At 38.1% G+C, this 23,368-nt stretch overlaps 1 protein-coding gene and 1 pseudogene across 1 annotated transcript in view; one reads left to right on the top strand and one right to left on the bottom strand.

The window, feature by feature from the left end:
- Fgf14 (fibroblast growth factor 14) overlaps nucleotides 1–23,368 on the bottom strand; it is a 339,751-nt gene that overhangs the window by 275,099 nt on the left and 41,284 nt on the right. The gene's annotated exons all lie outside the window — the stretch shown is intronic.
- On the top strand, nucleotides 14,451–19,794 carry LOC125616048 (annotated as a pseudogene).

Genomic DNA, 23,368 nt, shown 5'->3' with positions numbered 1-23,368 from the left:
GAGTTCAAAACCCAGATTTGCCACTTATTATTCCTGAAAAGATGGAGACCTTGCTTAGCTTCTCTTTTAGCTTGGTTAGCCATCCATATAACACCCGCCTCCTTGTGGCATTGCTGTGGGTCTCAAGATAATGTATGTAAAGGAACTGCCATGCAACCTGTACTCAAAATGGTGGCTGTCTACCTCACTGACTTCATACGATATCTGGGAAATAAATCTCAATATGGACAATGTGACTTTTCAGTTTTGCATCTTTTCCATAAGTATTTCACATCCAAAACTGTGAAAAAAACAATTGCATTTGTAGGCCATTTACTGAAATGTTATAATTTAATTATAAATTCTCTAAGAACTGAGCATGAATTAAATGTATCATTTATTGTCACTATAATAGAAAAAATATAGATCAAGTTTAAAAAAAATTATCATGTAATTTTTATTTATTTTTGTTAGTACCCATCTTTTTGATTGGTGCATTGTGGTTATATGTGAAGTTCACACATGCATGTAACATGATTTGATCAGTTTCATTCCCCAGTACCTTCTTTTCCCTCCCCTGCTCTCCCTCCTTGATCCTCCTGCTCTACTCTACTGATCTCCCCTCTATTGTTATTATTATTTTAATGAGTACATTATATCTATATATAATCATTTTTAAAGAATTTATTTGGTATCTGGTTTTTAGTCTTTTCAATAAGATATAGAATCTCATTGAATCTCTCCTCTGAAAGCCATTTAAATATAAATGAATAAAAGATATTATACTCGAAGAAGGAATTTATCCAGTTCTAACTTCTTGCATTACTATTTAATCAAAGTTAACTCACATCATTTTTAAGAACATTAAAATCATGAGCTGCTATAAAACATAGTATGCCCATAGGCATAGACTCATTTTAGGAGATTGAATCGACATTCTGTGAAGATATATCTTGAATTTAATAACAAATCATGACAATTAAATTGCACTGAACATGTGGTCATAGAATCTTAAGAAAAGTGATATTCTGGGGGAATTGGTTTGAGTTGTTAAATATTTACATTTGTATTCATGCAGGCACCGTCATAGAATCTGAATAATCTATAGCAAGAAAAGCACAGGAATATTCTAAACAACCTATGCTTTTTGTAATATTCATTGAGGCTAAAACTTAAAACTCTGTTTTTATAGAATTAGGAAAGCAAAATACCTAAAACTTTGAAAAACAACTGCATAAATAAATCACATTAGTAGTCATGACTATACTAGAAATTGGCCAGAAATTCAAGAGTTCCAGCACAACAACAAAATTAACTCAGAAATTTGCTTAGGGAAGCACTTTATCCAGTTCCACACAAGCAGATGATCAGGCTACTTTTATCAATTTCTAAAGGGGCTTTAACCCTGAGTGAATGTTTAAAGTATGAGGGAATTCTCAATCTACTAGCAATTTCTAAGTCAGATTAATTAAATAAACTGATTGAGTTCCAATAGGTACATGTTGATTTCTATTTAGAAAAAGAAGAATCATATGTCATGTGCATTTTATCATTTGCACATTACTCATTGTGTTATCATGTTAAATAATTTCTAAAAATTAAAAACAAATCAACACACACATTAAAATATCCCGTGGACCATGTATTCAGATGATTGCATTCCTAAAATGCAGAAAAATCTCATTATTTCAGTGTCTTGCTGTGTTTCACTGGATCATCAGCATTAATCACAGATGACATATTCCTAATGCATTAGTGCTGTCCTTCATGGCAGGAGAACATGTACCAGACAAAGAGCTCTTTCTTTGTTGAAAAAGAGTCCATGTTTCAGATGAAGAAACCCGAAAATATATGCTTTTCATCTTTATCTCCGGCTCTTTTTGTGGCTCCAGATGACATCCTTTAAAGTGCTATGCATAGATTTCTTTTCACAGTCATTACTATTCATTTTGACAACAAAATTACTCAAAATATAAGTTGAATAAGCAAAAGGACTTTGATGTAACTTAAATATTTCAAAGTAGATTAAAATGACATGTCAAGTTCCTACTTTATCCATAGTTTTGTAAAAAGTAGCTATTTATCAGGATCTATCATTTTCTTTATTCCTACCAAGTCTGCAAGAGCTCAGAAGGTGTCCAAATGCTGCCTGAGCTCAGATTTTACACCCATGATTTGTAATTTCTTATCTGTGCATACAGAGAAGAGAGACAAAGCAGAGAAACATCAATTTTGAGGCTATGAAATTGCTTTTGCCCAGAGATGATGAATCCAATCTGATACTTAAAACTTCCTGTTTGTTTGTTTTAATATTAAGTTGACTATCAAATGCACCTATTATAAGAAAAATAACCACTATTATCCAGGGAAAGTTTAATCACGATTAGACATTTATTTTCTAGCTTTCCATGAGGGTTTTCCCCATAACACCACTAGTTTGGCAGGTTGGGTTTCTTTTGCTTCCTTCTCTGGGAAAAAGAACTCTGATTTCTGGTTTCCTGCTGGTCTGTTCTACTTGTTGGCAACACCTGCTGAAGAGCTAGGAGCAACAGCAGCTCAATGTTTCCTCGTTTAGTGAATCTACAGCCACCTGACTCTGGAATTTCAACATTTTTCCATGAACATTCTAAGTTAGAATTTCCCAGATGTAGCCCATTGAAGTTTGATTAAGTGTTTGCAGAAACAATCAAGGAAGAAGTTTATGGATCAAATAAGAAAACAATGAGTCAAAGTTCAATAGGTCTTTTGTTATTATTTTTATCACTGAATTTCTAGGCACTTTTGAGATGAGTCTTGCAAGATATTCTTGTAAGATTAGGCCTAGCTCACAGCTCAGAAGCAAGTAGCATTTTTGAGGTACTTTTAGAAAACACACAAAATACCCATCTGCATTCTGTGGAATCTTCATTGAATGTCTAACAGAGATGCCAAAATCTTGTCAAAAACTCAACTCTCAGTATTTTTCCTCCAAAATCCATCTCTTTTTAAACATTTCTCATTTCATTAAATGCCAATACTATCTTCAGACATTTAGTTCAACAATTTTAAAGACAACTTTGTCTGTCTGTCTGTCTGTCTGTCTCTCTCTCTCTCTCTCACACACACACACACACAGTCTGTCATGGAATTTTGTTAGCTCCACCATCATAATAGATCTAGAACTTAATCACTTTTCCCTATTTCAACTGCTGCCAGCTTAATCCAAGACATTATCACTTCTGGCTTAGATTGTATCCCTAATTGTATTCTTGTTCCCTTTCAGTCTAATTTCCCCACAGTATCTTCATCCTCTGAAAACATAATCCCAGTTATGTTACTTTCTACTAAATATCCTCCAGTAGTTCCATTCCGCTCAGGGTGAAGATCCTGTACTGTCACCATGAATCCTGTGGCCCATCTGCCTTCCACTCTCAGCATGATTGAACTCCCTGCTCTTCCTCCCAGATGCTCCTGCTGCCCGGGTGTGCCTCTGCCTGCGGCACTCTTCCCCAAGACCCCTGCGTCTCTTATTTCCTCACTATTTTTAGGTTTCTGCCCAAATGTCACATGAAGGGAGAGGCTATTCATGAGCACCACATATTTAAATGATTTTGTTCCATCTATCTGTCCCTCTTCCCTGTTTTAACTATTTATAGCAAGTTTTAGCATTTAATTTCTCAAGTCTATGTTTTTACTAGTCAATTTTCTTTTCCCTCTACTGGAATATGAAGCTATAATCTTTTCTGATTTTGTGTTCCACCCTTATCCTCAAAACCTAGAGTAGTGCTTTCCATGTAGGGGTTGAAAAGATCTGTTGAATTAACTAATACGAACATAACATATAAAATACCTTATAGGAGGTCCTCAAGTCTGTTTTTGCTAATAGTTTAAGTTAAGCTCACAGCACACAATACCTGATTCACTGGCCAAGTGGTGATCTCCCTCCACTATAACATAAGATCATAAAGAGAGGAGGGCATTATTGACAGTGCCTACAACTGACTCTGGCATATTGATTAAATGCTGTGAGAACAACTCTGACTTATTTTTATTCCTATTCTAGAACCATTATTGAAACACACAGAAAAACAACGTTCTTGCATAATGAGATTTTAAATTTTGATTGGAAAATATAATACAGATTTAGAAGGTGAAAAGGTTCTGAGTTATTAGCAAAGGCTGGTGAATCAGAGTCTTAGACCATCCTGGCAGAAAATGAGGACAAATGGTGATCAAATTAGGAGAAGCTGATCCTGGTGTTAATGAACAAAATAACTGAGAGGAAAGAACACTGGTAGAGGTGGTGATCACAGAAAGGCACAAGTAGAAGTCAGCAAGACCAAGACAATGACTGACCCAAATGGTTCAGGAAAAAGAACGAAGAATGGTACCTGGCTAATACCATGGACAGGGCTGAAACAAAGCAACATTTCCGCCAAAAATCCAATGCAACAGAAGAAAAAAAAATGTGTTTTTTGTTTGTTTGTTTGTTTTTAATCTCACAGAGACAATCTGGATTTGAAGTGTAATTCTTGAGGCAAAACACCATTACCTTTAAGGATATGGATGTGCCCTTTTGGATCTGACACCTAGTGTCAGGCAAGGCCTGGTTTTGCACTGAGTCCTTGAGAAATGCCTTTTAGGTCCTCTTACCAATCTTCCTCAGTCGTTCAATCATTCCTGCACTATGGTGATAGAAATAATCTTTTAGTAATCACTTATTTCACTTAATATATACTTAAAAAGAAGTATATTTACCTGAGACAATTATTTCACTTTTAAAAAATCAAGTAAATTAATGTTAGAGTCTGTAAACAAGTCAAAATAACACCTGGCATTTTGCCAGGGGAATGTTAAAGTTCGTAAACAAGTCTGGATGGTGCCTGGCAAAATGTCAGAGGGAGTGGTTTGAGAAGTAACAAAACCGAGCCATTAGGTGTAGAGATTCCTGATTGGTTGACTGATGTATCTAGTTTATGCTAATTAGATAAGCTGTGTGGAATGTATAAATACTGCTCCTGTCCTGCAATAAACGGCTCCTACTCCTGCTGTATCAACGTACACAAGTTATTCGTCACCCCCCCTGATTATTCTGCTGCAGCCGTACTCCGGCAAATTAATGTTCTCCCTGTTAAAGATACTTTGTTATTTATAACTTTCATTTTGTTAAATGCATTAAAAACTTGACATTTTAACTTAGAATTATTAAAAACTCTGATTCACAAATAATATTATCAAGTGGAATTTTATGTCCTCCAACTTCATCTGCTATAGGCAAAACAACTACCCATGAGTCTTCACTTTCCTGAAAATTAGAGAGAATTACACATTGATTATAAAGGGTTATGGATATTTGTTTTCCTATATCATAACATGTTTTCTTCTACCTCATAAATGCCAGACTATTCTTAGTCAATTTCATAGGAATTATTTTCTTAACCTATTAGATAGAGATAATTCATTGATCAATGAAATTCCACAGACTTTTTTTTAGTAAATAAAGCTATCATAGACTGTATCACATAGGCATGAGTATGTATTTTATATGTATATAAGTGTAGAATTCTTGGCTTTTTTGCCTATAAGTGTATCATTTAAGTTGATAGATTCAGTAATATTTTTTAATTAATGAATATATTTTAGCCTTAAGGGCTTGGTAAACAGGTAAGCAAAACTTAATACTTCCCCATAATAGCATTAGAGAGTTTTAATTAGGTTCTCTAGTATGACATCTGTACAGTTAGTTAAATATTTCACTGCAAGCATGGTTCATCTTTTTGGAAAACATCCTAAAGTTATTTCACTGAACTTCTAAGCTATAAATTCTTGCCAAGTTCTCCCTATTACTCATCCTAAACACAAATTAGATTTATTATAAGATTAATAAAATACTCCAAAGAGAGCTCTCTCTGTCTCATACTTTCTTTAAAATATTTTTTTCAACTTTTAAAGAATAACTCTTCAAGATTATATGAGCTGTGGTGCTCATAAAATATATGAGTCAAAGCTCAGAACAACACTTAAGTTGAATCTATGATCATTTCATAAAAGGTGGCCTCAGGAAGAGCAGACTAAAAATACACGCCCGAGTGCTGCCACTTTCTACCCCCTAGTTAAGCAAATAAAGTTTATCAATGTCAGACTCCCTTTGGCCTCACAATCCTGCACACAGCACAGCAGCAGACACCCATCAGAAGTGGACTGCCCTGGTTCCCAGGGGAGGTAACCTCCACTTACTATCCCTGAATGAGGACCTTAATTCAGAGTCCAGGGACCCAGGCCTCTGTGGTAAAGAAAGGCTATGATTTCCAACAATATTAATAATTTAGGATGAGTGATTATCAAAATTCTTTTATAAGTTTACTTTTTATTCTATTGAAATGCTGTAACTGTAGCAAATTCTGTATTAACAACTCTGTTTACTGACCAATTCAAGTTATTTGACTTTGAATGGTAGCCAACCTTGGTCATCTTTGTTGCTCTGTTAAGAGTGGAATCCCCGGAAAGGCTGTACGTGGTCCTCTGAATTCTGACTTAGACAATTTGAATTATAGGGGAGGGAAGGGGCAATATCAAAAATCAATTGCAAATGACATTAGAACCAGAGGAAATGCTTAAAATCAACCCCAGCTTGTTAAGAGCCTAGTGATTTTATATTAGTCTTGGAATTTCAGTATTCATAGGTAACTTTTGGATAGTTAAACAGCCTTCAAAAAGCTACGATAACCAACAGAGTAACTTAAGTAAAATCAGCAGTCCATCTAACACAATTGAGTCTGAATTATAGTAAAAAGAAATGATATTCGTGCATTCCTATTTTATTTTTGCATATCTCAGAGAAAATATTTCTCAGCATCAGTCACACAGCCAATGTATACTTTAAAAATAATCTGATTGATATGTAATTTACACACTGTAGAATTCACTAACTTAAATCATACCATTCTTACTTTTTGGTATACTCACAGATGTGTATAACTGCTACCACCCAATACTCAATATATTCTTTAGTTTCTTTTTACATATCACCAAAGGATGTGTCCTTATGAAGGGGAATCTGACAAAATCATAATACGAAACTTTAATAATTGAATGGATTCTTTCTAGATTAAGGAGACCAAAGGGGCATGGCAACTATAGAAATGCATAACCATAGATTGATTCCCAACTTAAAATTAGGAAAGCCGTGGACTTCCAGTTTTCAGTCTGACATGTATCAACCTTAGAAGTTGTCAATCCCATCTCCACAACAAGAAAAAGATTGAACAATCCCAACAAATCTTCTTAGATCTATCAGAGAATTGTGATCAAAAGGCCAACTGCTTCTTCACAAACCAAAAGGCATGTGAGTACAGAGAATCACAGCTTATTTGAGCAGAAATCCAGGACCGCAAACCTACAGATAGAGCCAGTGCTCATAGAAACATATAAACATTAGTGGACAAATAACTGGAGGGTCAGTTATTTGCAAGTTAAAAATTCTGAGGAAGGGCTAGTCTTGGGGAAGAGGCCCATATGTTCTTGAATTTTAGCTGCTGGAGCTTTATCAAATTCTCAAAGAAAAATTCCCTTGGGTTTCAGGCAAGGAAGCATTAGACTACAGAATGCATCTTCTTCCCCAACACCTCACCGAATACAAATAGCATTCCTCTATAAAAACAAGGGTTCACAGCTGAAAGAATTTCAGGCCTCAGGCATTATTTAAGGAGCATCTTGGAAAACACTAAGAAAACAGGGGAGACAAAAATAAACACAGTTGAGGAAAATTTAGCCCCCAACACCATAATTACAGAAAAGATAGTCTAACATCCAGGCAGGTAAATAAATGTAAAATCTCACTTTTAAGAGCTAGCCACTTCAATTCCTTTTACCCAATGCATTATCTCAGCTTTCAATAAAAAATTACCAGCTATGCTGACCTGCAAAAAAATAAGCCATACATATTCATAACTCTGAAATATCAAAACATGCATCAAACCCAACTCAGATGTGGCAGATAATTTGGAATTATCAGATTAGAAATTTAATATAACTATGATCCCTTTGCTAAGGGATCTAATGGGAAAAGTGGACAAGATGCAAGAACAGATGAGAAATGGAAGCAGAAAGAAGAAAACTCCAAGAAATGGAGAGAAATGCTACAAAGAATAAACCTGTGAAGAATGAATGGAAACAGAAATCGAGGATGCCTTTGGAAGCCATATCAGGAAATTGGACATGGCCAATTGAGCTTGAAGATAAGTCAAAAGAAACTTCCAGAACTGAAAAATAAGGAGGAAACTGAATTTTCAAAATGGAACAGAACATCCAAGAACTGTGCAATAATTCCAAAAGATCCAACATACACATTTTTTGTATACTGAAGAAGCAGGAAAAAAATAGAAGGAATATTTGATATAATACTAGCTGAGAATTTTCCAAAATCAGTGACGGACATTAAACCACAGATCCAAAAGTCTCAGAAAACACTAGGCAGAGTAAAATACCAAAATACCCCTATACATAGCATAGTCGAGCTGTAGAAAAGCAAAGACAAAGAGAAAGAAAGAAGTCAACATGACAACAAGCTTGCTTAGAGAGGAATAAGCAACAAACTATATCCGTCTTTCCTTCAGAAACCACAGGAGCAAGAAGAGATAGAGAAAAACATTGTAAGTGACAAAAGAAAAAAACCTACAAGCTAGAATTGTGTTTCCTACAAAATTATCCTTTGAAAATGAAAGACCAATAAAGACTTGTCGAGAGAGAGAGAGAGAGAGAGAGAGAGAGAGAGAGAGAGAGAGAGATTTTTGTTGCCAGAGGACCTCCTGCAAACATGTTAAAAGAAGTGTATAAGAGAGAAGGTAAATAACATGGGTGAGAAGCTTGGATCAGAAGCATTTAAAAAAGATGAAAAGGTATTAAAGAACAGATAAGTGGAAGTCAAATACAATGTTTCATTTTTTTCCTTAATTGATCTAATAGATAGCAATTTGTTCAACATGTTTTTAACAATAACATATCTGGTGATTATAACTTATGAATTACTGAAATGAACAACAGCAATGTAATAGGCTAAGGGGCTTGTACTACATATGAAGAGGTAGGATGGTATTGAAAGTCAATTTTCATTCATTGTAGATGTATATTGCAAATTCATGGGCAACAGCTCTTTCTTTTTTTTTTAAGAAAAAAAATTGTTAAAAACATTCCATCCACTGCTGGCCTTAGTTGACGGTCATATGGTATTTAGTGTATGGCTCCTTCAACTTCTCTGTGTGTTCAAAATGGTAAAATCAATTGTTGGAAAAATGAAAGAACAGATTAATTAATATCAACATTAATTAATATCAACCTCTTTTATTTTAGACTAGACTTTATAGCAAATATTTTGATAAAAACCCACTACAATTTTTAGGCATCCTCTCAGGAATCTCAAGACAGAGGACCTATTGCCCAGAGCTGATAATATCTGTTATCTGTTCTTTAAATGTACAAATAATAAGATGCTTTGTGTCTGATGTTGCTGCTTATTTTTACTGCAATTTCCTGAATGCCATTACAAATTGGTTTTGGCCCCAAGAGACCACCAAATCATCAACTACCAATAACAAATCCATAAGTCACAATTGTGCAATTTTTATTTTACTTCCTAACTAATATAATTGTGTAATGGGAAGTAATTTGAGGTTTATAGGAACTGCAGGAAATCAAATTAGTAACATGTGAAATTAAAAATGAGCTAATAAACATGTTATACCAAGTTTACAATCATATATCATGCCATTCTTTATTGAAAAGCAAAGCCCCATGAGCTAAACTAATTATTTTCCAGTTTTGGTGGCACAAGGATGTGGCAATGAGTCAAAAATTCTGCATAAGAGCTAACTCTTGTGTTTATAACATATGCCGTGCCAGCTCCCAATACTAAATTGAATTCAATTTAGTGAGTATTTAGTTGAATCATTGTTTTAAGATTTGGAATGATATAAAAATGACTAAAGCAGATTCCTTACTTCAAATATACCAGCATATAATAAGGGTAACAGATAAGTCAGCAACTAATTGTAATGCAAGACTAAGGACTAACTAGAAGTCACTCGCCACAATAGAGCAAAGGAAACTAACCCTCTTTAGTTAGAAAATCAGGGAACTCTTTCTGAAAGAGCTGTCATTTGAGTTGGCCCTTGAAAGGTGAAAGGGACCGCCTATTTGGTGTTTGAACAGATGCTAATTGTGAATACTATGGAAAGTGAGAGAGAAAAAATAGTTAGGGCAGAAATGAGAGGACTTTGCTTTAGAGCTCATAGATTGGCCTTGAACATGTAGATGGAGAAACTCTCTGAGAAGGCTCAGGACTGGTGCTCATGTAGCCTGAAGCACGCTCTAGTAGAAGCTGATGGCACAGACAGTGCTAGGGGCTTTTATGGTCACTTGGGTGCAAAAATATGAAGAAGAAAAGAAAAGAGGACATCGTCACAATAACATCTAGGATGCACTCAGATTAGATGAAAGGAGTAGACAGAGAAAAAGATGAGAGATCCCCGGGTTGGTTGGACTCTTCCCCCTGAAATAGAGACAAAGAGGAGAGGCTGAGAACAAAGAGTCGAGCTGCACCAACTCACGCTGCAGCGGCTGGCAAACCTAGTTTGCGAGTGGGTTAGAAACGGGTTGTCCATGAGCAGGCGGCACTCCTGATACTACAAGTGACAAGTGACTTTTTAGATTTTCATTCCTACTCTTTCCAAACTTGTGATGGACCACAATCTGGTTTACAAAATTAGTATTGCATGAAAAGATTTTTCCCCCCAACCTTCAAACTCCCAGAGAGGGAAGTACACAAAGGAAAAAACCTTCCAGGATCCTACCAACCAAGCAAATGAGGCTGTTTTCTGACTCCTCCACACCCCTGTCTCAAGGCATTGGCACCAGCAGTCCTCTCTGCTGGGGACACTACCAGGTGTCTTTGTGGCTCACCCTCCACTCCATTTATGTGCCCCCTAAGGACAAGGGCTCCTGAAGCCAGAGGAGTTAGCAGCGCTTTCTCACCCAGGCACCCTGCACTCAGCTCCCTGGCACTTCCTGGCACTGGTGGCGAGACCATCTAGCCCCCCAGCAGGCACACGTGCAATTCCTGTTTATTATCTGTCTTCCCCCAGTAGAAAAATAAAAAAATTCCATGAGGGCAGGGCTCTTGTTTTGGTCACAGCTGTACAAACAAGATCCAGAAGAGGACCCCCTCTGCAGTAAGTGCTGAATAAGAAGGAAATGAATGGTTGCAGCTTTTTGTCTTGGACTTGGACCATGAAAGGGAACATACATCCTAGTTTCAAGAGTTCTCAAGTTGACTAGTTACCACATGTGTAACTTTCAATCACATGGAAACCGCATCCTTTCTGACTGACTGAATTTAAATAAAATTACGAATCCTACAACTTATGGAGACAACGGGTGTGACAGCTAGTTGGCATGGGAGTACCAGTTTTTAACATGAGCATGCATCCAGCAAGTGGCTGGATTCCAGGCCTGGAAGGGCTGATACATTAGATCTGGGATGGGCCTAATACTTTACATTTGTAGCAGACTCCCAGGTGACATTGATGCTGCTGGTCAGGGACCATCTTGGAAAAACAAAGCATTACAGCTACTGAGTAATCACAGCAGAAACATGAGAGAAATCTGCCTCATTAGGGAGCTCAGATGTCTCATTGCTTTGGTAATGGAAAAGTAGACCCCAAGGGGAAAAGCTTCCTTTCCCTCTGTATAAAAGGCTTGCAGTTTTATAACCCACTTTATTCTTTTTTGTTTTCTCATTTTTAATTTTTAAAATAATTGTTGTGCCTACTTAAGGTATACTTCATGATGTTGTGGGATGCTTATAGATAGTAGAATGGTTTATTGGTGAAGTAAGTGAACATAATGACTTCGTTTTTTGTTTGTTTGTTTTTTGAATGTGGTAAGAGCAGCTAAAATCTAATTATTTAGCAAAAATCCTTAATGTAACCTGAACACTCTTGATTTTCTAATTGAATTTAAATAATATACTCCATTTCATTTAGTTACATTACAGTATTCAGAAGAAAAATTGAATTTACATTAAAAGAGCAGTGGAGATGTAGAAAACTATGCAAAACATATCGTATAAGTTCTAGTTACTCTCAGATGCATGAGGACATCCTCAGTGTGCTGGAACGATTCTTGTGCTACGCTGTGTTACAAGGCCCTAGGGAATGTCATCCTTCCTGTGGTCTCTGGGAACTTTTTTTGACTCTGATTTAAGTTCACACAGATTTTAATTACTAAAGATAAATACAAATAGAGGAATAGTATTATTTATTGTATAAACCACTTTTGAGAGTATTGGATGGAATGTGATTAATTGCCCTGGGTAATAGCTATCAAATAGGACCATAAAAGGGGACATGTAAGAAAAGACATTAGATTAAAATCAGATCTCAGATGTTTGTTGTTGAGTTGTTGGTTTTTGTTTTATCATTCTGAAGGCTTTCTGAAATCCATTTACAGTTGCTATGCACAACCTTCTGAGAGTTTCCCTGAACCCTCTTACACTAAAAATCTCCCTGTGTACATGTGGACCCCAGGCTCCCATCTGCTGCTGTGTAGGAATGATCATGGTGACCACAGTGTAGTTTCCATCCCATCTCAGTTGTGTGGGCTTTTTTTCCCTTGGGGGCAAATGATGGACAGTAAAGCCTACCCTGTAGAATTCCTTACATCAGCAACCACTTAGAGAGGGTGCACTCTGCTTTCAGTGTTTGTTACCTACTCAATTCTTTTTCTTTTACAAAATATTTTCCAAATATCCACAAAGTGAAAAATCAATCCTACTTTCCTAAGAGGTTTATATAATTTATTAAGTCTGGCAAATGATTTCAGTTATGTTTCCCAGAATACCTGCTTGAGAGAACAAATGGTAGGAGTGGAGAGGGACAGATGGGGGCATCATTTAGGAAGCAAACCCATGAGGAAAGCTCAACTTTGTTGCTCAAAAAGTAGCAGTATTCATTTGATGCTTTGACACTTTAATAACAGAGGATGGAGGTTTTTAAATCTTCATCAGAGGTAACGTGGGTTTATGAGTGATGAAAAATACTGTCAGAAGGAGCACATAATTGGTTGAATTTCTGATAAGAGTCAAAGAAAATGGGAGAAAACTCTAGCCATGTGGAGAGTGTGACTTAGAGGCCAGGGTCCCAGTGTGGTGGGCAGGTCACCCCAGTGTCACCTGACATGAAGTCTTTCTGCACTTAGGGCTCCTTTATTTCAGTCTCCATGTACATAGAAGCTCTAGGAGCACCATGCTGTTTTGAAAAATGACTTTTCTTGATGGGAGCATCTGCCTGCTAGAGATGGCAATGAGGGATTGGGGAGACAGGAGAATTCTTGTGCAGGTGGGGAGGTTTGCAAACTAGAGATTTGGGAACTTTTCCCATGATTCCCCACTTTTTGGCTTCCATCAAAATTCCACACCACACAGTTAGCTATTCTTCATGAATTGTCCTCATTTATCTAGACTTTTAAAATGCCAGAGCTGAAAGGAGCTGGGATGTAAACAAACCCAACATTCTAATTTTACAGATGAGGAAAAGACACCCAGAGATGTGAAATAATGTATGCAAAGTCGGATAGATGATAAATGTCATGCCAGACCTTTAACGTTTGACTTCTGGAACTGCTTTTCTATTAGTGGAATACACTGTCTGTCCTCCATATCTTTGCCACTAGGATCAACTCAGTGGACAGTTTCCATCACCCAAAGGAATCTTTGGATTATTTAAAAGCCACCCTTAACCTAGACATCCAACAATAGGGGATTTTCTTTAAAAAAGAAAAAAAAACTGTATATAATCTACACACTAAAACACAGTTTGTCAGTATATCCATAAAAATTTACTCTGGAATATTTCATAGCATGCAAATGTGCTTAAAATACTTTGTTTAAAAGTCAGGAAATCAAAAGTAATTATAATATAAATACTTGTAAATGTAAACAGTGTGTGGGGGAAGCAGTAGAGTACTAGTGACCATTAACTCTAAGTATTGATGCTGCACATAAAATTAGTGTCTGAGTTGTAGTTTCTATGATTTCAAAGCAAGTATATGCTTCAAAAATATGTTATTGTTTGTGCAATTAATAAAAGAGAAAAAAAGCTGCAAAACAAACAAGTAATTATCTATGCAAGTCCACATTCTGAGTAGGCTTTTCTGGATTCACCGCTCTTGTTTTGTTTTATGATTAGCAATAAGAAAAACCATCCTAAGTGTAATATTTGTTTTCAAAATAGGAATTTAATCCATGAAGGAAAATTTTGAGTGATAGATGCTTATCAAAGAAAGTGCTATGGTTTGGATGTGAAGTGTCCCCCAAAAGCTCATGTGTGAGACAATGCAAGGAGTCTTAGAGGGAAATGATTGGGTTGTGAGAGTCTTAACACAATCACTTAATTAATCTCCTGATAGGATTAACGGATTGGTGACTGAAGGCAGGTAGGGTATGGCTGGAGGAAGTGGGTTCCTGGAGGCATGGCTTTGGGGTTTATATTTTGTACCTGGTGAGTGAAGTCTCCCTCTCTCTGCTTCCTGATCATCATGTGAGCCTCTCCCCTGCAACACATTCTTTTGCCATGATGGTCTGTCTCATCTTGAGCCCCAAGGAATGGAGCCTGCTGCCTATGGATTCAGACCTGTGAAACTGTGAGCCCCAAATATACTTTTCCTCCTCTACAATTGTTCTTGTCAGGTCTTTTAGTGCTAGCAGCAATAAAGCTGACTAAAACAAAAATTCTACAACAGAAAAACCAACAAGAATTAGGCTCAAAGATACTTTGGGATCTCCTATATGATTCTCATGCTGGATCATGGAGATTCAAACTCCAGATCCTCCAGGGAAAGAGCAGTCTTGGGGGTGATAGGATAGTGTACTGAGCTCCTCTAGACCCCAGCTGTACAGCTCCAAGAAACTATTATTAAAGTGGCTGTACCAACTTGTCATTGTTCACATAAACCCCAAATCCCCTCTTGTCCCTGTTCCACATGAGAATACAATGAAGCATTTTATTTTATCTATTTATGTCCCTACCCTTTTATACCTGTTCTTTATTAATCTAGAAATGAAAAACTGGTTAATTAGGAAAGATGGCCAAGGCATTTTTCCCCTATTAAGGCCGAAATGCTTTTTAAAGGAATTTAAAACAAGACAGTAGTATGTTGAGGCAGAATGACTGAGGCTTCCCCATTTGTAATCACAGTGTAAGCTGACGCACTTGGACAGGGGTGTCCTTAAGACATGCATGTAAAGAATACTCTTTGGATTGCTATAAACCTCTCAGTCTCCACAGACAGCACCTGGAGCACAGGTCCCTTAATATCAGTGTTTATGTGACACCCGTGACAATAATTGTGCCAGCTATTCCTGAGCACACCTGTGTGCCAGGCAGTTTTAAATGTTCTATGTACATTGACTCATTTCCTTCTCAGACAGCCCTGGGAGGTTGGTGCCTCTCCTGTTTCAGCTATGAAGCCCACAGGAAGGAAGTCCCAACAGCCCTCTGGGTCACAGAACTGGCCTCCTCAGAGCTGGAATTTTCCCAAGTCAGTCCTCCAAGCCCTTGTGAGCTCCCACCCATTACCCCAAAGCTGCTCTCAGAAACGCCTGCTCCTGTCCCTTGTTGAAGTAGCTTGAAACTACCATTCATGTCTATGCATGAGTTAAATCTCCAAACCTCCCTCCCCAAATATCAGGGCCGTAGTGAAACTTTTGCTATCATTTAACTATTGTGGTTTCTTCTGATGTCTGCTTTCCTACCCCGTGGTCCATGCAGTAGGTTTATGGTACTGTTGATAAGACTCAATCTCTCTATAAAGATCATGCTTTTTCATTCAGTAACTGTTCATGAAGAGCTATTGTACATCAGCAGGGCACTGTACCTGGCTTTGCAGGCGATGATAAACAAAACAGATGTGAACTACACCCTCAGAGAGTCCACAGTCTATCCTCATGGTGTCTCCTGAAGACTCACATCTGGGCACTCGGAAAATATATTTGTACTTCAGCAAAGAGGTGACCCTGTGATGCGCGGCTACCCTAAGCTCTGCCAGGTACCACAGAGGGGAAGGCTACTGAAAGATCTGCAAATCTGTTGCCAGTTTATTTTTTATTTATATATTTATTTGTTTTTATGGTACTAGGAATTGAACCTAGGGGCACTTTGCCATCAAGTGACACCTCTAACTGTTTGATTTAGTTATTTTTTAAATTTGAGACAGATTTCACTTCATTTTTAAAATCTAAGACAGAGTTTTTTTTTTTTTAAGTTGCTTAGACTGGCCTCAAACTGAGGTCCTTCTGCCTCAGCCTCCCAAGCTGCTGGGATTGCAGGTATGTGCCATGGTGCCTGGCTGTCTCCTTCCAGTTTAAAGAACATGGGTGCATCCTATTCACGTACAGAGTTACAAATACAGAGAAATATTAACACTATTAACACTACATTGCATGGTAATACATTGCAGGGATACAGATCCTGCACTATGGACTGCGTGAGGGATTATAGAATTACTTATAAGGGTGGTCTCATTCAGTCTAGGGTAGGTCAGGAATGATCTCCAAGGAAATAACATCTAAATTTAAAACCTATGAGTGGGTGTACCAAGTGAATGAAGAAGGGAGTGGGAGTATTCCAAGAAACCTAGAAGAAAAAGGAGAAATAGATTCTTCTTGAGACACATACATGGTGGCCTGGGCTCCTGACTCACACGCAAGTCTGGGAGGTGTGTGGGGACCTGCCACCCTGACCCTGGTCCTGCATGTGCACCTTCTGGGGTCACCACAACTGGTGCAAAATTGTTCCAGTTTATGCTCAGTGCTTGGGACAACTCGACTCCACAGTTAGAAATGGTTCATTGTGAACACAGAGACATACAAAACACATATAAACTGTTGGAAGTCAGCTGCGTGCCCCTCTAGGAGAGATGAAAGGGGGAAATAAAACCTGCAAACTACTGAAATGAGAGCGAGGCACGCTGATTCCATTGTCAAAGAAGAGCAGCTTCCAGTTACTTTGTCACTTGTAGGTCCTAGAAGTTGACTCTAAAAGCACAGTAAAAACTGGGCTGATTTTACAGTCCCTAACCTTCACCATAAGGTCGCTATAGAAGACTGAATCCGTGGCCATGGAGTGGAGAAGACAACCTACTTCTTTCCCTTTGGAGACACTGGACTCTGCTGACATTGGTGGACACTGGTGTCTTTGGCAGAAAGGTAACCTAAATCTGAGTGACATAAAACTGGCTCCAAGAAGCAGCAGAGGATGGACAGTCCACTGACCTGGGCAATACCAATTTCTTTTCAACTGCAAAGAAGCATGATAGGATGGAAATGCTAAAATTACTTGTGAAAGCCCTGAACCCTGTGCACCCCAGGTGAGACATGGAGGTTACCAACAGGGTTGACCTTTGACTTGATGGCAGTTTGAAATCTCAGGAACAGCTTCTCAGATTTGCCAGACTAGGGCTTGTCACCATTGCACTTTGTTGTCTAGTACTGATAGAATCATCTCGTCCTTTTGCTAATGAGCCCTTACTGAGGGATTAAGAGCAATGTCACTACTGGTATTCTGTCCTCAGCAAGTGTCTTCTGGAAGAAGTTCCCACCATGACCCGTGAAGCACTGATAAATACTATTGCTCTGGACTAGCAAGTCAACTTGATAATCACTTTAAACCAATAAGCCAACAGACAAGACACTTTCACTGGAATAAATAGCAAAGCCAACAAAAGACAGAATTGGAAGTGGATGATGGCAAGGCTCCAAAGTTTAACATAAACACTTGCTTTAATGTGTTATATGAACAGTCACACTTGGAAATTATTCATAAAGAATGGGAGAATGGAAGTCTGTAAGGTTGAATCACCTGATCATCTGGGTCACGTGTGACGAATCAAATTCAAATTTTTTCACCAGTAAGTTTTGCCCAACTGACTGTACTATTCTAACAAACATATTACTTAGAACATTCCAGAAGGCCATGAATGGATAGTAAATGAAATGGGCCCTATGAAAAATTAAGGGGGTGTGGTGACTCCAAGTACATGTTCTAATACAGTCTCAATGAGAAAATAAAAAATTTAAAAGGTAAAAATAAACAGAACCACTTTGAAGGCTCTATTCTCCAAATGGTCACTAACTGGATGGCAATAGCAGCTTTCTAAAGTAAATCTGATGAAGCTGCCCAAATTACTGAGATGGGAGTTTCTGTGTTTAATGGTGGACTGGGGAGCATAGGGAATGTGCTGACCCTGGAACCATGTGTTCGTTTCTTTGAAAATATGATGCTAAAAACTGAGAACATTTGCATTTTGAGATGACAAGCACAGGTAAACTTAGCTACATCACAGACGGCGCTAATAAGTACCTGCTTTTGTTGCCAAGTGTTAGCTCTCTTTTGCTCCTTCTCCTCCTTTCTTTTATTCATTATTTCTTAAAATGTGGGCATGGGAGAAACTTATCAAGATAATGCACAAAGTGCTAAGAAATGCCTGGAGGAGACATCCATGCCCTCTGTTCTGCCAGTTTTCTTCCAGCTTCAAAAACGGGAACCTCTTGCTAGGATAAATGTGTTTGTTTTTTAAATAGTCCCAGTGCCCATATCTAGAACCAGAATAAAGAGACTTTAAACTGAGCAAGGAAGCTGCAGTTACCACCCAGCTACTGACCATCTGGGAATAGGCCCCTGTCTTCCACTCACTGCTTGGTGCCTCTTTGTTGTGCTTGTGAAGTCCCCCTCTTCTTTTTCATAGCTCTCCAGAGAACCAACTGTGCTACCCCACTGATGGAGGAGCTGTCAAATGCAGTCAAGTGCACATGAGTCTCTGATTTCACCAGGGAACTGGCAGGCCCTGCTTCTGCATTGACTAGCATCATTCAAACAAACGAGTCAAAATAAAACAAAGCATTATTTGCTCCATCAGGAGGGAAGATAAAGCATCCAGGGCCCTGGGCAAAGAGGAAAAGGAGAATTTCTAATAGGCTTGTGCTTCAAAAAGGAGCTGGAAATTATTCTGGTTATGTTTAGGGAGAGACAAGGGATGAGTCACTTCGGAAAGTTATGTTTACATGATTCACTGTGGGAATAGAAAAGAATTCTTTCACCAGATCCTTCTGGAATGTGCCGGGCTACCCAGCCTACAGACCAAGGCCTGCCACATACAGAAGTTTGTGTGGAAGCCTCCATTTGGAACCCTGGCCCTTTAGCCAAGTTATTTCCTATAGGTAGCAAAGCAGCCTCATCTCCATGGAAACAAATGACTGTCACCTTTGGTAATGACCCCTCTCCATGAGGAGGTACCTGTCTCTAGTTATCGATGATAATTGATTAACTCCTTTACCAGGTTTTGAGGTGACCCACTTCTCAATAATTATCACGGCAGATTGGACTTTGGAGAAATAGGCATTCATAGGGAGCGATCAATTCCTTTCCAAAGCAGGGATTATACTAGGAATGTCAGGCGACAGGTGATATTTTGGACTTTTGATTTATCTTATTCCTGGGATTTATTCTAAGGAAGTAACTCAGAATTTAATAGAAATTGTATACATTTTGTTTTAGTATCTATTTTCCACGGAATGTCTTTTTAGTTCTTATATCCCTTTAGTGTTGCTGTTATAAAAATCCCCACTTGGATGGATAATCAAATGCAAATAAGCCCCCCAAAATGTCTACTTTGCTTTTAAATTACAACATTCTCCATACAAAGAGCAGCTTTTAAACTTGCAGAGCTTTTTCTTTTGGATGCCAACACCATTCACCACATCTCAGTGTGGCCAGGCTTCCAGGGTTTATTGCTCTGGCTTCTTTGATTGTCTATCTAACCCCAATTTCCTGAAACTAGTGAGTAAATACCAAGTACAAGATAAGTTCTTGTGCTACAAGGGGCTCTGAAGATAAATGGCCATTGTCATCAAGAAGTTTGAAGTCATAAGACTCCTTTAGCACAAGAATTAAAATTAAGAATCAATAAATGGGATGAATTCAAACTAAAAAGTTTCTTCTCAGCAAAAGAAACCATCTGTGAGGTGAATAGAGAGCCTACATCTTGGGAGCAAATCTTTACCCCTCACACATCAGATAGAGCACTAATCTCTAGGGTATATAAAGAACTCAAAAGCTAACCACCAAAAAAACACAAATAACCCAATCAATAAATGGGCCACAGACCTGAACAGACACTTCTCAGAAGATGATATACACTCAATTAACAAATATATAAAAAATGTTCATCATTACTAGTAATTAGAGAAATGCAAATAAAAATCACTCTAAGATTTCATCTCACTCCAGTCAGAATGGCAGCTATTATAAAGACAAACAACAATAAGTGTTGGTGAGGATGTTGGGGAAAAAGTACACTCATATATTGCTGGCAGGACTGCAAATTGGTGCAGCCAATATGGAAAGCAGTATGGAGCTTTCTTGGAAAATTGGGAATGGAACCACCATTTGACCCGGCTATCCCTCTCCTTGGTCTATACCCAAAGGATTTAAAAACAGCATGTTACAGAGACACAGCCACACCAATGTTTATACCAGTACAATTCACAATAGCTACACTGTGGAACCAACCTAGATGAATGGATAAAAAAAAAAGTGGCACAATAAAATATTACTTAGCAATAAAAGAGAATAAAATCATGGTATTTGCAGGTAAATTGATGGAGGTAGAGAAGATAGTGCTAACTGAAGTTAGCCAATCCCAAAAAACCAAATGCCAAATGTTTTCTCTGAGATAAAGAGGCTGATTCATGGTGGGTTAGGGAGGAGGAGTGTAAGAAGAATAGACGAACTCTAGATAGGGCAGAGGGGTTAGAGGGGAAGCCAGAGGCCATGGGGTTAGAAATGCTGGTGGAATGTGATGGACATTATTATCCAGAGTACATGTATGAAGACATGAATTGGTGCGAATATACTTTGCATATAACCAAGATATGAAAAATTGTGCTCTATATGTGTAATAAAAGTTGTAATGCATTCCACTGTCATATATAAATAAAAAAAGATTAAGATAAAAATCAAACAACAAACAAACAAACAAAAAAGAAGCAGGAAGATTTCATAGACATATGTTGCCTGGACACAGTCAGACCCAACATGTCATGCTAGCAGGTAGATTAAAAAGATCCAATATTATTCTGGAGTTGGGAACCAGAAGAGTTTCACCTTTGGGAAGAGGGAAGAGGTATAACTGAGTGGGGACATGAGCACTTCTAGGGTGCAGACAGTGCTGTATTTCTTCGCAGTTTGTGATTTTGAGATTGAACCACATATTAATCCTATATGTACTTCTCATACATATGCTATCCTTCAGTCAAATAATTTCTTTTAAAAGTGAAATAAAAGAAGTTTGAAGTCTTACTAGAGAAAATGTTAACAATAGAATTTTTAGTATACAGGATAAATCTGTTCTATCTTGCTAATTTTTATGTAACTATAAAATTATTCCCCCCCAAAAGGTTTATTAGAAAACCTCATTGGTGAAATAAAACCTATTCATGTCTAATTATAAAGAGATATTCTATAAAGATAGCTAATGGCTATCTTTATAACAGTAGCAACAGATGAGTATACTTAATTGTTAATCAATAATGCTGACTAGGTCCTAGAAGGGCTCCAGGTAAGCCAGTTATGTATGGATAAGGGCGATTTGGTAAAACTGCCTCACGGTAAGGGCATCTATTTTTGATCTGTTATAATTATGTAGTAAACCCATGAATACAAGCTGATTTTACATATAACAAATGATGTCATAGAAATTCTGTAGGAATTCTCTACTTTCTATAAAATGTGACTCCCTTTCGTTACACCCAAATACAGAAACAAACCCAAAGTAGCCAAACTGAATTTCGAAACACATTGGCACTTTCAGTATCAAAAATAAACCACACTAAATATTCCCAATCCTTGAAAAATACCAAGGTCTGAAACATGAGTCACAAATCCAAGGCCAGAGAGAAGTCCACTTGTTAGGAAACAAAGAATATGACATTTTTATAAACAAAGTTTTTAACTGTAATTCCCAGTGCAGTTATTTTAATCGCCTAACACTCCAAATTGGTCCTCGAGGAGAGGAAGTAGGGATTTTCATGAAAAATGATATTCTTAGGTTTTACTCCCTCTGACTCAAAAAAATGATCTAGACATGATGCATAGAGTACAGAATGTGTAATTAAATAAATGAGACGTTATTAGTGAGTTTAACTTTGAGGCAGAGGTGTTCAATAATCAAAAAACCATATATATACTTAGAATATTGATGTGAGAAATGGAAAGAAATTAAAAGTGGGGCGGAGTGTAGAACTACAAGAACCTTACTGAACACCTACTTAGTGAACTCTAAGGTGCTTCCCAAGAGAAAAGGGGATGAGACCCAACCTGCTCTGACAGCGTGGTGATGCTCAGGACCCTGTGGCTCCATTTCTCTACCTTCCCAACAAGCTTAATCCGACTCCGGCTGTCAATCAAATTCCGTGGCTGTGGGGCAATGCCAGAGCCCACTCCCACTGAGAGCTGATTTGGAGTTGGGAGAACCGCAACTGCCTGTGGTTTCATCAACATAGTGACCTGGGGATAACGAACTTTCACTCCCCTTTGTTCTGCTTCAAGGACTCGTTTCTCCCGGTGACGCGTCCAAGTTAATGCAACGAGAGCTGTAATGAGTTTCTATTGCACGTCTGAGACATTGTGCTATTCATTAAATTAAAGGGAAGCAGAAGAAGAATAAAGGAATCAGGGAACCGGGGTCTGAGCGAGGAGTCTTAGATCCTGCTGAGGATCAAGGTAGAGATGAAACCAGACCCCAGGTGAGAAGAGAGTCACCCTCGCTGCAGCAGCCCTATTAGTGATTCAGGTGGATAAAGAGCAGCAGCTTTCTAGACGTTGAGACATCCTGTAATTCCACCTTCTTAGACTGTGCTGTCACAATGACCCTGAGAAGTGGAAAGAAGCCCGATGACCAGCTGTCCTGTAATTGGCGAGTTATCTGCCATGTGCGCATCAGCTGCTGGGGACTGGTGCCAACCTTTTGTTGCTGAAAGCTCTGGAACGGCCTTCTGGTCTTCTGCCTTGAAAACAGACTGATTGATTCTTCATCCCCACAGTGGCAGAGTTTCTGATTATTTTCCAGGTGTGGAAAGACCTCTCCAGACCACTCTATTGGAATAATTTCTGCTGACTGTCCATTTGATGAAGAGACTTCAGAACAGAATAATACCATTCTTTACTTCTTAAGGCATTTTTATGTTTGGGGGTTATGTAAGTATTGTCCAACTCTGCATGTTTTAGGGCAGACACTAAGAGGAACTGATGTCTGGCACCAGAAAAGTACAGTGACACCAATGATTAATCACACAAGAGTCTTG

The sequence above is a fragment of the Marmota marmota genome, unplaced genomic scaffold, assembly GCF_001458135.2.
Source record: "Marmota marmota marmota unplaced genomic scaffold, marMar, whole genome shotgun sequence".
Lineage (NCBI taxonomy): Eukaryota > Metazoa > Chordata > Mammalia > Rodentia > Sciuridae > Marmota > Marmota marmota.
The sequence above is the reverse complement of the archived record's forward strand: the minus strand, read 5'-3'. Positions and strand labels throughout refer to the sequence as shown.